The sequence below is a fragment of the Columba livia genome, chromosome 3, assembly GCF_036013475.1.
Source record: "Columba livia isolate bColLiv1 breed racing homer chromosome 3, bColLiv1.pat.W.v2, whole genome shotgun sequence".
In the NCBI taxonomy this organism is placed as follows: domain Eukaryota; kingdom Metazoa; phylum Chordata; class Aves; order Columbiformes; family Columbidae; genus Columba; species Columba livia.
This window is the reverse complement of record NC_088604.1, coordinates 26,604,935-26,618,466: the sequence shown is the minus strand read 5'-3', so window position 1 is coordinate 26,618,466 and position 13,532 is coordinate 26,604,935. Positions and strand designations below refer to the sequence as shown.

The following is a 13,532-nucleotide window of genomic DNA, read 5'->3' as shown; positions in this document are numbered from 1 at the left end:
AATAATACATCTTTGTTGCCAGCATGGAGAAAGTGCTGAACTCGATGTCTCTGGAAACTCATCGTGCCAGCAGCAAACTGTGAGGTCGTGGAGCACCAGGCCACCAGGTAACCTTTAAACACAACTTGCTGTCCTTGAGGAACTTTTCATGTCCGCATAGGTATGCTGCTGATTCCTCTTCAAACCCCACTTTTCTTTTAATATGACTACAAAGACAAAAAGGACAATCTGACAGAGTTATAAATCTGGTAGCCATATACATCAGCCTTACTATTAAACCAAGGTATCAGCCTTCTGTTACCAAACCAGTTTTGAAGCAAGCAGGGTGGGAAGCTGGGCAGCAGTGCCAGGGTGCAGCTGCTTTCCTCAGTGCTGTGCTACAGTAACAATGCGGTTTTGCTCTTCCTTTTAAGAATGAAAATCTAGCAGTCAGCACAATTTTTGGATTGCCTGCACACTGTGATTTCATGACAAACTGCAAACACCTTCCCACACCTCTCCCCTCTGGTTGTGGAAAAGCACCTGGGCTCTAGAAACTTGGCCTAGTGTAGGAATAGTGTGGCCAGCAGGAGCAGAGAAGTGATTGTGCCACCGTACTCAGCACTGGTGAGGCCCCATCTTGAATACTGTGTTCAGTTTTGGGCCCCTTATCATAAGAAGGACATGGAGGTACTAGAGAGAGTGCAGAGGAGGTGACGATGCTGCTGAAGGGCCTGGTGCACAAGTTTTATGAGGAGCAGCTGAGGGAACTGGGGCTGTTTAGCCTGGAGAAAAGGAGGCTGAGGGGAGACCTTATAGCTGTCTGCAACTACCTGAAAGGAGGTTGTAGCATGGAGAGTGTTGGTCTCTTCTCCCAAGCAGCATGTGATAGGACAAGAGGAAATGGCCTCAAGTTGCACCAGGGGACGTTTATATTGGATATTAGGAAAAATTCCTTCATGGAAAGGGTTGTCAGGCATTGGAACAGGCTGCCCAGGGAAGTGGTGGAGTCACCGTCCCTGGAGATGTTTAAAAGGCCTTTAGATGAGGTTCTTAGGGACATGGTTTAGTGCTAGAGCTAAGTTATGGTTGGGCTTGATGATCTTGAGGGTGTCTTCCAACTGAAATGATTCTATGATTCTGTGACTTGTCTGGCTCCTCTCGGAGGGGAGGGAGCAAGGACCACAGCCTGCTGAGGACTGCTGCTGTGGGATTTGGGATTTTAACCATTCATTAGGACATCAACATACACTTACAATCCTCCTGGAGAGGGAAAAATAAATTTCCAAGCCGAAGATTTCTGGTGTCACTCTGAGCAAGCTGTCATCCTAGCAGCCAAACCTAAAGGTACATGGAGGAAGCTGAGAGATTTTAATCATTACTGTCCTGGTAGGCTCTGGTCTGTTATGTGATCTCATCTGTGCCATGCTCATCATCATTATATGTGCTCATCTGTGCCATTTGGTACACATGTGAGGTGAAACTTTCTCATGCTCAGCTGTCACGCTGGCCAGATGCTGTAGCCTGCACTAGCTCTGTGTTATCCTGGATATAGGCTGCTGTGGGAACCACTGCCAGGGTTAAGAACAGAGCAAGGGCAGCATCTTCTTTGTACACACCTCCATGTCCTCCAGGATTGTGCTGAGCAACAGGTTAAAACCACAGCATGTTCTGCCTCAGGGTATAACTAGAAGGAGAACAGAAAGTGCTGTGTTTCAGAGCAGTCATTTAAAAATATTAAACAGTAATACGTTCACTTAACACGAAACAATGCAATTATTTTTTGTTAGCGGAGTTCTAGGTGACCCAGGGGAGTATGGAAATGTCAGAGTTCTGGCACAACTGTACAATTTTAGCAGATTTTATAGGTGTCTAATTTTTCTTTTGATTTCCGTAATAAATACAACACTTTTTTTCCAAGGTGAAAAGGGTCTGACAAGTTTACATGTTGGATGGAATAGTTTTTGCTTTCTATTCTGTGTGCTTTTAAAGGTCTTACACCTGAGAAAACCAAGCAAACTAAATGTTCTTCTTGTAGAACAAATTTTTATGCTAACTTTGAAAGAGAAAATTAGTACCTTGACAAGGATGTCACTTTTTAATCAAAATCTTTGTCTGGACACATTGTAAATGGTAATTATTTTTTTTTTTTTTTGCAGCAAGACTCCCTGCTGCTGCTGCTGCTGGTTTCAAAACTGAGAAACAAATTTGAAGGTGCTAGTCCCGTGGCAGGGTAAACCTTGGTATGCAAATGGTAATACCAATGGCTCAAAAGCCAGCTCTCTTCTCACAGAGTTAATACTGAATTGGTGTTGTTGCAGAATTTTATAGAATGACACCTTTCTGGATATGCCGTTTTCTTGATGACTTTCAGAAACGTGTTTCTGGTTTTTGAATGATCTTCTGTTTTTCTGTCCCAGAAAAAGCAAGACTAAAACTTTGTCTTTCGGTGTAGAGGCATTTTTCATTCCTTCCTTCACTCCAATCATGGCTGTATTTTGTGTGTGTGTGTTAATTTGAAAACTCCAGAGAAGTATAAATAAAGTATTATAGGAAAATAAAGATACATTAATTGCATTGAAGTCTCTACAGCAGTGTGATACATTACTTGTGCAGATTCCTGGGGAAAAGTAACACATCTGTGTCTAATATTGGTAGCTGTTTTGCAATCTGTTAGGGAGATCAAGGAGAAATTGAGTTTATGGGAGTTTGGGGATTCCAAGCTATAAAGTCTAAAACTTTATAACAAAATATATAATGTTCCCTACAAAGCAATAATGTATGCTAAAATTTGATGGCATCCTTCTGGCAGTACTCTACGTATTTTAATACATAATGTGGGCATTGTCAAATCCATGCTCAAATAATAACTCCTAGTTAAAGCAAGCAATATCCAACTTAATCCAGACATATCCTCCTTTTTCAACAATGCATTTAGTGCGGTCAGAATCAAAAGACATTAAAAAACCCTTTTTCTGGGACTTTTGGACACCTACAGCCCAGTCAAAACTCCTGCAAAGTCACTGTGTCTCTGGTGCTGCGAGCTCAGATCATACATGTGGCAGACTTGAAAATCACCCAATTTGGGCTGCATGAACAGATTCTGCACAGGTCAGAGTCTGTCTGCACTGGCAGGTTTATGATGCCCACAAGTGCTGGGTTTATCCACACAGACAGTATACACGTACATGCATGAGTGTCTCATACACATTTTGCATGTGCATATATATATATGGGCATATATATATATATACATATACACAGGCATACGCACACTTACATACATATGCAAGTGTCTTTCTCTCAGGAAAACCCTAAATATAGATAGAACAGGTCAAAATCCAGTGTGCTATCAACCAATCTAATTCTAGTCAACAACGTAAGTCCCAATGGATGATCACAATGCTTCCTTTTGGTATTGCAGTCTATTTCCCCTTATCCTTTCTAAATTTGTATGTATTTCACAAATTCTGCAGAGTGAGGAATTGCTCACTGTTCAAAATTTGCTGTTATCAGTTCCCAATGTGAATAACTTAGTCGTTAAGTATTGCAATGTCACTCGTCTACTTACCCTTGTTGCACCTTTTTTGAGTGCTTTGTTAAGGATGTTTTTCAGAATGAAAATCTGAATTATCAATTTTGATTCTAGAATTTATTTGATACATTTTTGTATTCTGTAGCTGCACTGAGCTGCTAAAACTATGTTTGGTCCTCAAGGCCAAAGCTATTTTTTGGAGCCAAAAGCTAGTGAAGATCTGGAATACAAAGATAGTTCTTAATTTGATTTCCTCTTCCCCTGTTCCTAACTGTTCTGCCTTTATTTTTCTTAGTAGCTCAAGTAAAATACACCTACTTCAGCGCTCAGTTCTTGTGTGTACTCCAGAATATTGAACAAAATTCAGTGACTTTGGGGCAGTGAAAGCAAATAATGAAGATTAACAATCATGATTCTTCAAAGACAAAATGTGCAAAGATAAATATTATTTTTGGTTCACCGTTTGCAAGCTGTGTGTTGAGGAGTCAAGTATATGATACATTTTTGGAGAACAGAAAATTTCCCTTCTTTGATGTAGCTGTTCTGTAATGTGACAGTTGTACCAAAATGCTTCACCCAATATCTTTAGTCTTTGTGAAGATGTCTATATCTTTTTGTGCATTTGCAATGAATTATATTTGTACTTAATTAGAATAATAGAATCATAGAATCATTTTGGTTGGAATAGACCCTCAGGATCATGGAGTCCAACCATAACCTAACCTACCTCTTGCACTAAACCACGTTCTAGAGAACCTTGTCTAAACACCTTTTAAACACCTCCAGGCATGGTGACTCACCTTCTGGCACCCATGGACAGCCTGCACGTGTGTAGGACAGAGCTGTTTAGGAAGCGAGGTGTATGGAGTGACAGTAGCAGCTGCGGAAGGTAGGTATAGATGCCCCAACCAGTAACATGGGCAGTGGGGCCCGTATGTATCTTCTGTTAGGGTCTTACATTATCTCCACCAAATTCTGCATACAGCTTAGCAAACAAACACCAAGGCTGACTGGCCTTGGTTACATAGCTAGCTCTGTTTATATCTAAAAGGCATCCACATTTGTAACACTTTCTGTAAGTCTGGCACAAAGTCAGCTTCCCCTGGAGGGCAGTGGGACTGGGAAAGGCTGAGAGGAGGGCAGGGAGGGGATGGATTTGAAAACAGGACTCTGGCTGTCATGGCTGCAGAAGTCAGGCCATGCTGTGGATTCTTTGGCACTCTTTTATTTCATACTGTTGTGGTCACTCAAAGCACAAAAACTGCTGGAAGAATATTGCTGCTCCATTTGTCTTTTCTGGAGGGCAACAGAACCCCACCATTTTCTATGGCTGAGGCTGAAGCTGTGGCAGTAGAAAGAGGATTTCTTGTCTGTCATAAATGGAAAGGCATAAAGGAGGAAGGTTTCATTTGCATCCTGGCAGCATCCTTTCTTCTGTATGGCTGAAAATTACTTATGAAATAATTGAAATAGAAATCAGTATGCACCCACAGAGCTCTGGGTGACTAGGAAGGGCTGTGTACCCATGCTAAGGATGTGCAAATGCTAAGGAAGCCCGGGAACAGCTTTCAGTGACTAAGCCTAATTTTGCAGAGTCTTTGAGGCTTTTCTCTCAGAGCCAACTTTTCCTTATTTGATTATTAATTAAATAATAATCTTAAGCAAAACTTATTTTGACAGCTTATGAAAGAGCAGGAAAAGAAGGCGAAGCATTCTCTGTCGTTGATGTAAATTTCTCAGTGATTCAGAACATACCTATCATTTTATCTTTGAGTCTACAAACTCAGTGACAGAAGACAAATGATCCTTCCCGATGAAGCTGATTCATATTGGTGGAAAATCCAAGGGTAAAAATACCTTTACTTCCACCCAGCTTTTCAAGATGATAAATGGGATCATAATGAAGTTACAGATCCTTCTCATTATCAAGTAAGTTCTAGCTACTTTTACCCTGGTCTTTAAAAACTGAAATTTGCGCTTGCTTGTTGTTCATGACAGAGGGTTGCAGATGCTCTGGGTAGATTCAGCTCCTGTGGCAGCTTGAGGAAGAACTAATTTTCACTTGTTATCTGTTTGTTGCTCATTTTTCTCAAACAGATGGTCACATTTCTCGAAGGTTTTTAAATGTGACAAAAGTGACAGACATGATTTGGAGATGTTTCATTCTGTGGTCTGTTTGGGATTGTCCCTTCTGAAATAAAGTCTGATTTACTTTTACAGAAGGCATGCATTAGTGTATACTTCTTCCTTTAATCTGGATTTGAATTTTCAATAGATCTTAGCATATGTGTATATGTGCTAACAGATACAGAATAATTGTCTGGCTGGGGTCTTTGTGGACCTGGCTAGTAGAATACTCTAGGTGAATGGATGGCCACTGCCTTCTGAAAGAGCACTTGGGCATGACTCGTCTTAATGTTGAATGTGCTCTAGGAGAAATGGAGACAAGAGTGAAGAGAAGCCAGTGCGGATTATTTGCACACTGTCTGGCGCTGTGAGATGGACTATTAAAGCTGTGTGAAATGGAAACACTTTGGGGGAGTCACAATAAAAGGTGCTTAAGTGGAACTTCATCCTTTTCCTCCTTTGGAGGCTGGTGATCACAGAAGTGAGACAGATTCCTAAATATGAATCTGAACAGGGAGAAGTTGGTCCAAAAGTAACAGCAGCAATTCCTGGAAGTCCAGTCTCCCTGGGGCAGCTGTGAGTTTAAATTGCTACTAATTACATGCAATCAAGTCAGCCAGTTTTGCAATCAATATGGATGGATGTGAAACTTGGGATTTAACTTAACATGGATAGTCATAAAGCAGATAAGAAATAGAACTATCATAGTTTTCATTTCCTGCTTTCTGCAGGGTTATGCAAGTCTACCAGGATGCCATGGACAGAAGGTACTGAGAAATATAGTTTCCCATGAGGCTTACCTTTAAACTGAGGATTAGACACTTTGATTTTTTAAAACAGTACAGTCAGAACAGGGCAATTAAGATTAAAGTAGAGAGGAAATGTATTTCTGAGGTAAACAGATATGGAAAACAAATTAGCAAATTCGCAGCTACTTGGAAACGTGGCCGATTTCTAAGTGTAAATGTGCGTGGCTGTAGGAAAAAAAAAAGTGCATAAAATACAGAAGACAATATTGTTTTTTTTTTTCTTTATTTCTCCCTTCTTAGGGAGAAATCTTTCAGTGCTGCTGTGATTCCCTTTTACAGTTGATGAAGAACGAGTACCCACAACGCGTGTGCTCTGGCATGTATTCTGCTGCAGACACGGTGCTCCTTGAAGCATGGCAAAGCTGGATGTGCTCCTTGCTGCTGCCATTGGTGGTGTCTGGCAAAGAGCAAGTCAGCGCCACTGGCTGGGCCTGGAGACCCACAGGTCCCACAGAGCCACACCCCGCATTGGTCATTCCCACCTCCTTCAGGGCGTTAAATGCTTCCGTGGAGCGGAAATGGTGCATGTACACCAGGGCTGCAATTCGTTCCTGACTCTTTTATAAACCCATCGAGGGGAAACCTCCTGACTCCTCTCATTGCTGGACAGATATGTGTAGGAATCAAGCAGGAACTGGCTTTAAATCAGTGGAAAACTTCTTGTATTATTTGCCTTATGATGATGAGAAGTGAAACAAAGATTCAGAGAGCTTCAGTTCTTTGCATATTCAAAATGTCTATTTTTTTTCCTCCACAAAACCTGGTGATTGCCTGAGTCCCACGCCATCGGCACTGCCTGCCCATACCATGCTGTCCGTATGCACAGACATGCAGGCCATGGGCATCTGGAGCTCCTGTCAGTGTACTAAGGCCAAGCTCGAAGTGTAAGTTGAAAACTGGACTCAAAAGAGTTGTGGAGAGGTTTATTTTCCTTGAATTAGTGACAATGTAGAGACACCCTTAAGTAGGATGTAAATCTTTTGCCTGAGGCTGTGAATGATACCTCATGGTATCGAATAATACAATCTTGACTATTTAACAGTGTGTTTAATTCAATTTGTAGTCCTCTAATGACCCTCCTCAGCAAATGCCTGTTGAAATAACGCCATAGCCTAACAATTACGAACCAAAGCTCGAGAATTCTTTATCTCTGCCACTCAGCTATGAAGTAAGAATAATTTTGGGTAAGCCCCAAAACATTTTGTGATTTGGTTTTCCTGTGTATATCATAGGACTAAATATATTGAATTTAAGAGGATATGTTGAATAATAGGAATAAATACATAAACAGAGTACATGTTAAAATGCTATGACATTTACAAATTAAACTTGCCATTCAAGAGCTAGATACTTTATTTAGATATTAAGAAAAATGTATTGTTTTCAAAAATTTTAATGAGTAAATGCCATCGGAATTATTATCTTAATAAGTATCGCAGAGAAGAAGCACCCGTCATTTAGAGTAGAAATGATTGAAATAATTACGATTTTTTTTTTTTTAAAAGGGGCATTTATGGAGACTTCTAAATGCTTTCTATGCAAGAAGTTTTCTTCCAGCTTTAGGGAAAATTTGGTCTTCCAGGTATATATGCTAAAAGATGAATGCTTATAATGAGATTAAACTAAAATATTGTTTTAACTGTTTCTGTTATAAGTTTTGCTATCTTTTCACACTCACTGTTCTGTGGGTTTTTTTTCTCAACCGCGTATATTTATTATATTTTTCATCTTATACGGACAAGAGTTCTGAAAAACTATCAGTGATCCTCCACTACCTTCATCATCATAATGGATAATTTGTAGGTTGTTTGGATCTCAGCGAAGACGCTAATAAGCTGTAAAATAATAATTACACATAATGAAAGTTGGTATGTAAACCAGTGAGAAGTAACAGGGGGTTGAAATTAGGTCCAATATCACAGAATGTTAGGGATTGGAAGGGACCTCAAAAGATCATCTAGTCCAATATCAACATTTGTATTTTATTTTAAAGGGAGAAAAAGGCACTGAAGGAACTGTAAGTAAAGAAATGGTTTTGGATCCATTTGTTCCTTTCTCTCTACTTCTATTGTATTCATCTAACCTGAACTCCTTGCAAAAACAATTGAATAAAGCCAGGAAGAGCTAAATAACTGTTCCAATGGTGTTACAGCAAGCCATAATTTGTTATATGAAGTCCAACTAAAAGTGAATTATTTGTTTAGGAAAGGAGACAAAGGACTGCACAAGCTTGAAGGTGCCATGAATGAAGCAGAAGAGGGAAGAGTGGATGTCAAGACCACTACAGGGAGAAACATTCTCCTGGAGCCGGTGATTTGCCTGGCATCACCGCATCTGTGGGACCACTTGTGGGACTTGCTGTTCTTTTTGACCTAAAATACCACAAAAGGTAACAAATAGTTAGGGTGAGAAGGATATATATGAAATTGAGCCAATACAGCAGGAAATCATTACAATGAACACCACAGAAGGATCAGAATGGGAACAAAGCTAGCAAAAAGTTATTCCTCAGGCCAGTGAAAATGCATTAGGGAAGATCTCTGGCTCACTGAATCTGAATTTAACTTTACAAGAAAATTAATCCAAACTGATAAGATCACAGACATTTTCTTGTAATTTTTTTCCCTATTTTTGTAAAAGCCATGTGTAAAAATAACCCCGCTTGAGTATTTGGAGTATAAACATCATTTTAGCCTTAGCTGGATACTAGAAAAGGTCAGTGCAGCCAAACATTGTTAACCAGATAATTACAGGAAATTTAGGTGGCGTTTCGGTGGGATTTTCTGGTGGAACTGTTTCTACTTTATTTTCCTAATGTTCCTAAAGCTCTTTAGCTACAGACACTACCTTTTCCACAAAGTCATGTAATTATAAGTGTGTGAAAATGTTCTTAGAGCAAAAATCAGCTTTTGCAGACAGCAAGAGGAAGAAATGTGCTAGCAGCTGCCCCCTCTACAGAACCGTGCCAATGGGTTCTCCAGGACCTAGGGATATTCCTGGATATCCCAGGCAAGAGGTAAGTGTAGTGGGAGAGAAAAATAGGCCCATTTCACAAATCTAAATGTAGCTGAAGCACTGAGTGACATGGAACATGAAGTGTAAGGAACAGGAAAGGCTTTCTTTATTGTAATGTTATATGTGATTTCATTCTCACTGAACTAAATCTGAAGTGAATTTTCCATTTCCTTCAATAGGAATCAGGGGAATTTGTTTTCCATACAGGGAAAAGAAATATAGAATAGCTATGGAAGAAATTAGAAGCCTGTAAAACAAAGTAAAATGCCCAAAGTAAGTGCTTGAGAGGATTACTTTAGCCTTGAGAGACAGTGAAGTTATAGTAAAATACTAGATATATCCATTTTAATGCTATTACAAGCTGAGCAATAATTTAATAAACTTTTTTTTTTTTTTTAAATTACCCCTGAATGATATACAACAGTTTTAGAACTTTATTTGAATCTGTATTTTCAAGAACTCTGAAAGCAAACTGTGAGTTATAATCAGATTATTCATCTCCCACTGATCTACAGGTCTTGAGGGACCATAATTTATCTTTCCCTTTCTTGTGGGACCTTTGAGGGATCATAATTTCATTATATACAGTTTATTAGTATTTTCTATATACCACAGAAGAGTAAGTTCCAAAATACATTTTTTATTTGAGTTGTTACATTCATTACTGTGCTGCAGCCAAAACCTTGCATGATCTACAAGAAGAGGGAGGGTTTAAAAAGTTATCAGCAAAAATATCTGGGTTATTTCTTTTTGCCTTCATATATCTTCATATATGTTGATCATATATCTTTGTCACTGTGTTGCTGACCACTGCCTCCAATGTCATGGACTCTAAACAAGTAAGATTTATTTTCCAAATCTAGAGTTAAATACCATAGTAATGAGGTATTTTTAGTGATACTTTCCAAAGACAAAGTATGCATTTGAAAGTGGAATGAAATGCAGGGGATTGCATGCCAGGTTTGGAAAACAGGCAAAAATAACCTCATTTCACCTTCTGAATTTCAGGTTACCAACTCATAGAGATATAACATGACATTAACCTAACTGTATTACAAGTAATTTAATAAGACTGAAAGTACCCATTTAATTTTAACTCTTCTTCCCCCCTTGCTCCGACTCCCCACAACACACATTTCCGTATGTGTAGACCACAGTGCCAAACTGAAAGCACACAATGTTATCTCAGTTTTCTTGCCATGCAATTAAAAGTCTGAGGTTTTGTTATTGTTTGTTGGATTTTATTGGTTTTGTCCTTTTAAACAATCTTTGAGTTTATTTTATGCCATTTCTTTGCTCTAAGCAGTCTTTGTTTTTCTAATCCCTTTGTTTTTCCTGAGTGTTTTTCCTTTAATGTTGCCTCTCCAGTGCTGCTGCTGTGGGCCCTACACTTTATCCCCGCTCAGGGAGAAGTCTTCCCTATGTTGTTACACCTTCAAGACTCATGTTTCAAATGTGACATGTGAGCAGAATAATCCTTCATCCCCCGACCTCCCTAATGCCTTAACTTAATCTCTGCCCAGACATAAACCCGTTGGAAATCATGCTAACACAGAATCATGCTGGGAGGTGATGCAGAGCACTGCTGCCTGTGGGACTGGGGTACATCGTGTCCACAACAGAACAAGCCATGGTCAGGTCCACACCATCAGCTCTCAGCTGTCACAGTTTAAGCACTATTCCCAATAAAGCAGGCTTCTGCAGATGCTGTGGCCCTTATTCTCACATGATCATTATCTGGAGTAAGAATCCTTGGCTCTCACAGGTATAACTAACCACACTAGGAAGTTCCCCTATAAAGTTCTACAGGTCTCGGAGGTTGTTCTTTGATTTTTTTCTTTCCCTTCTCCAATGCCTTCTGTGTAAAGAAGAGAGTGTTTTCAAAGAGTCTAGTTTATAAATAAAGACAAGCTGTACCTCTATACAGAATCAAATCGCTGGTTTGTTTTTCCTACATTGAAAATCTGGACTTATTTCTACTGTTGTTTGTAATTTATGTTGTTTGATGTTACGGACCAGAATTAATCAAAGAGGAATTAGTATGAATTGAAATAATGGATTTGCAGCAAGATTAGAAATTTTACAGGGCAAACCTGAGTTGAGAGGAATTGATGGGGAGTATGGGGCAGAAAGATTTTATGGTGATTTCGGTGATCCTGGAAAACAGAGACTGAAATGTGGAATATCTTTCAAAGACTTTATATATTGTCTTCTGCTCAGTGAATTTTGAGTTCAAAGTTTATGAAAAATGAACTGGTTTCCACTTAAATGTAAACACTAAATTCTTTATATTCATTACATTTTAGGTGAGTGTGGTGAAAACAGAGATAAACGTTTTGGACTAGTTGGCTTTGAAGGTAAGCAAGGCCTAAGAGGCAAGTTTTCTTCTTGAAATGTTGATGGTTGAGGAATCAACAGGCTTATACAACAAGAACTTTTGTTTGCATTGCAAAATGATTGATAGATGTAAAAATAACATTGTACACATATGAGTACTAAGAAGAGCCTTGTATGATGGTCTGTTACCAAAGCCACAAGATACATTCAGTTTACTGTGAAACTGGAGTTATCAGAGATCCACCTCAAACATGGCCCTATTTTTCTCATGCTTTTTTTTGGTCAAAATTTTTTGTCTCCTATCTCTCCTTTTTTTTGCAGCAAAGATGCACCTCCCCCCTCCCCCACCACCAGCAAAGCCTGCTTCCTTAAAATACAAACAAAAAAAAAAACCAAACAAAACCAACCAACAAACAAACCAAAACAGAAACTTTTTTTGTTCCCCGTTAAGCCCTTGCACAGGACTGCCATGAAGAATAATAAGTGTATTTCGCTAGGCATTCTTTGTTCTGAGATATGTTCTTTGTATTTCTTATCCTGGGATATCAGGGAGGAATCAGCAGCAAAATTGACTGTTTGGGTGGTCATTTGCACTATTTTGTTCATGAAACCTTAGGACAGAGATTTTCTTTCTTGCTTGTAGTGTTTATTTGCATGGAACTACGTTGTTTACACTGCTTGCCACTCTCTATGCATGGCCCAGGGGTGGGTAGCTGGGAAAAGAACACAATACATATCAGGGCAGGGAGAGTGGTATTTTGGGGAAGCTTTATAGTCTAAAGTATGGGACTGGCAAGCAGAAAATCTCTTAACATTCCTGATTATCATGTATCAGATACAGTCCGGCAAATTACGGCTTCAGGTAAGTTATTACCAATTCTTGGCCTCCTTTTCCTTATCTGTAAGATGAAATTTATATGATACTTTCCAACAGATCTTCACAGCAGGAAGAACATCAAATTGCACAATGGCCACTGTCCCCCAGCTCTTATATAAAGCAACCCTTTTACTTGCAGTTACAGCTGTAAGGAAAATACTTACACACAGGAGAATATGAACATAATCAGTGTAATATTCTTGTACCTCCAGGACCAAACTGGTGCTCTCTCCACTTCGTATTCCTCAGTTGGAGTTCTTTCTTATGTGAACCACCAATTTGTGACTCTCTTTCTTTTCCTATCACATACAGAATATCAAAGCTGCTCTTCGTGTTGGTGTTTGAAACCCTGCATGGTATGACTGTTGCGATCCTGGTGTGGAACAAACCAGCAAACACAAACAAGAAGGTTGCAAAGTGCACCAAACTTTGTCCACTCTCCTCAAGATCTTCTGCTGTGTAACAGCAGACCAGACACAGTTCATGCTTGTTAATGCACAGGTGCATGAAGTCTGGAGAAACAAGACCATGGGGTTCACCAAGGCTTAAGTTCATACAGCTACTTCATTCGCTGTTCTGGCTGCCAGACTTGTTGCTGTGGAAATGATAGCTGAGATATTGCATGTTTTTTTCAGATCTATCTTCCTCCAGCTTGCATTAAGGTTTTCCCTGATGAACCATAAACTTGAAGCTACTGGACAAAGGGAAATGGGAGTTTAATCCTTTTAGCTGCTAGCAGACATCTCTCTGTTCTGGTCTTATTAGGATCCCTCTCTGCAGTGGGACTATCAGGGGAGGAAGAAAGCTGGGAATAACAACTATTCCCAGATTTTCTGCTTGGGGATGTCAGGCA

The 13,532-nt window shown here is 39.5% G+C and overlaps 2 long non-coding RNA genes across 4 annotated transcripts in view; both read left to right on the top strand.

The window, feature by feature from the left end:
• The window catches only part of LOC110362084 (uncharacterized), a 40,726-nt gene extending 35,396 nt beyond the window's left edge, over nucleotides 1-5,330 (top strand). For 2 of the 3 annotated variants that reach the window (XR_010471167.1, XR_010471169.1), the window contains 4 exons: nucleotides 23-107; nucleotides 2,139-2,233; nucleotides 4,301-4,403; nucleotides 5,195-5,330. This is a non-coding gene — a long non-coding RNA (uncharacterized LOC110362084). The remainder of the gene's footprint in view (nucleotides 1-22; nucleotides 108-2,138; nucleotides 2,234-4,300; nucleotides 4,404-5,194) is intronic. The other variant, XR_010471168.1, reaches the window with a different exon arrangement.
• Nucleotides 5,331-8,703: 3,373 nt separating this feature from the next.
• Nucleotides 8,704-13,129, top strand: LOC110362129 (uncharacterized). Its single transcript, XR_002419196.2, has 4 exons — nucleotides 8,704-8,839; nucleotides 9,357-9,466; nucleotides 11,772-11,822; nucleotides 12,992-13,129. It is a non-coding gene; the product is annotated as an uncharacterized LOC110362129 (long non-coding RNA).
• Nucleotides 13,130-13,532: the final 403 nt, after the last annotated feature.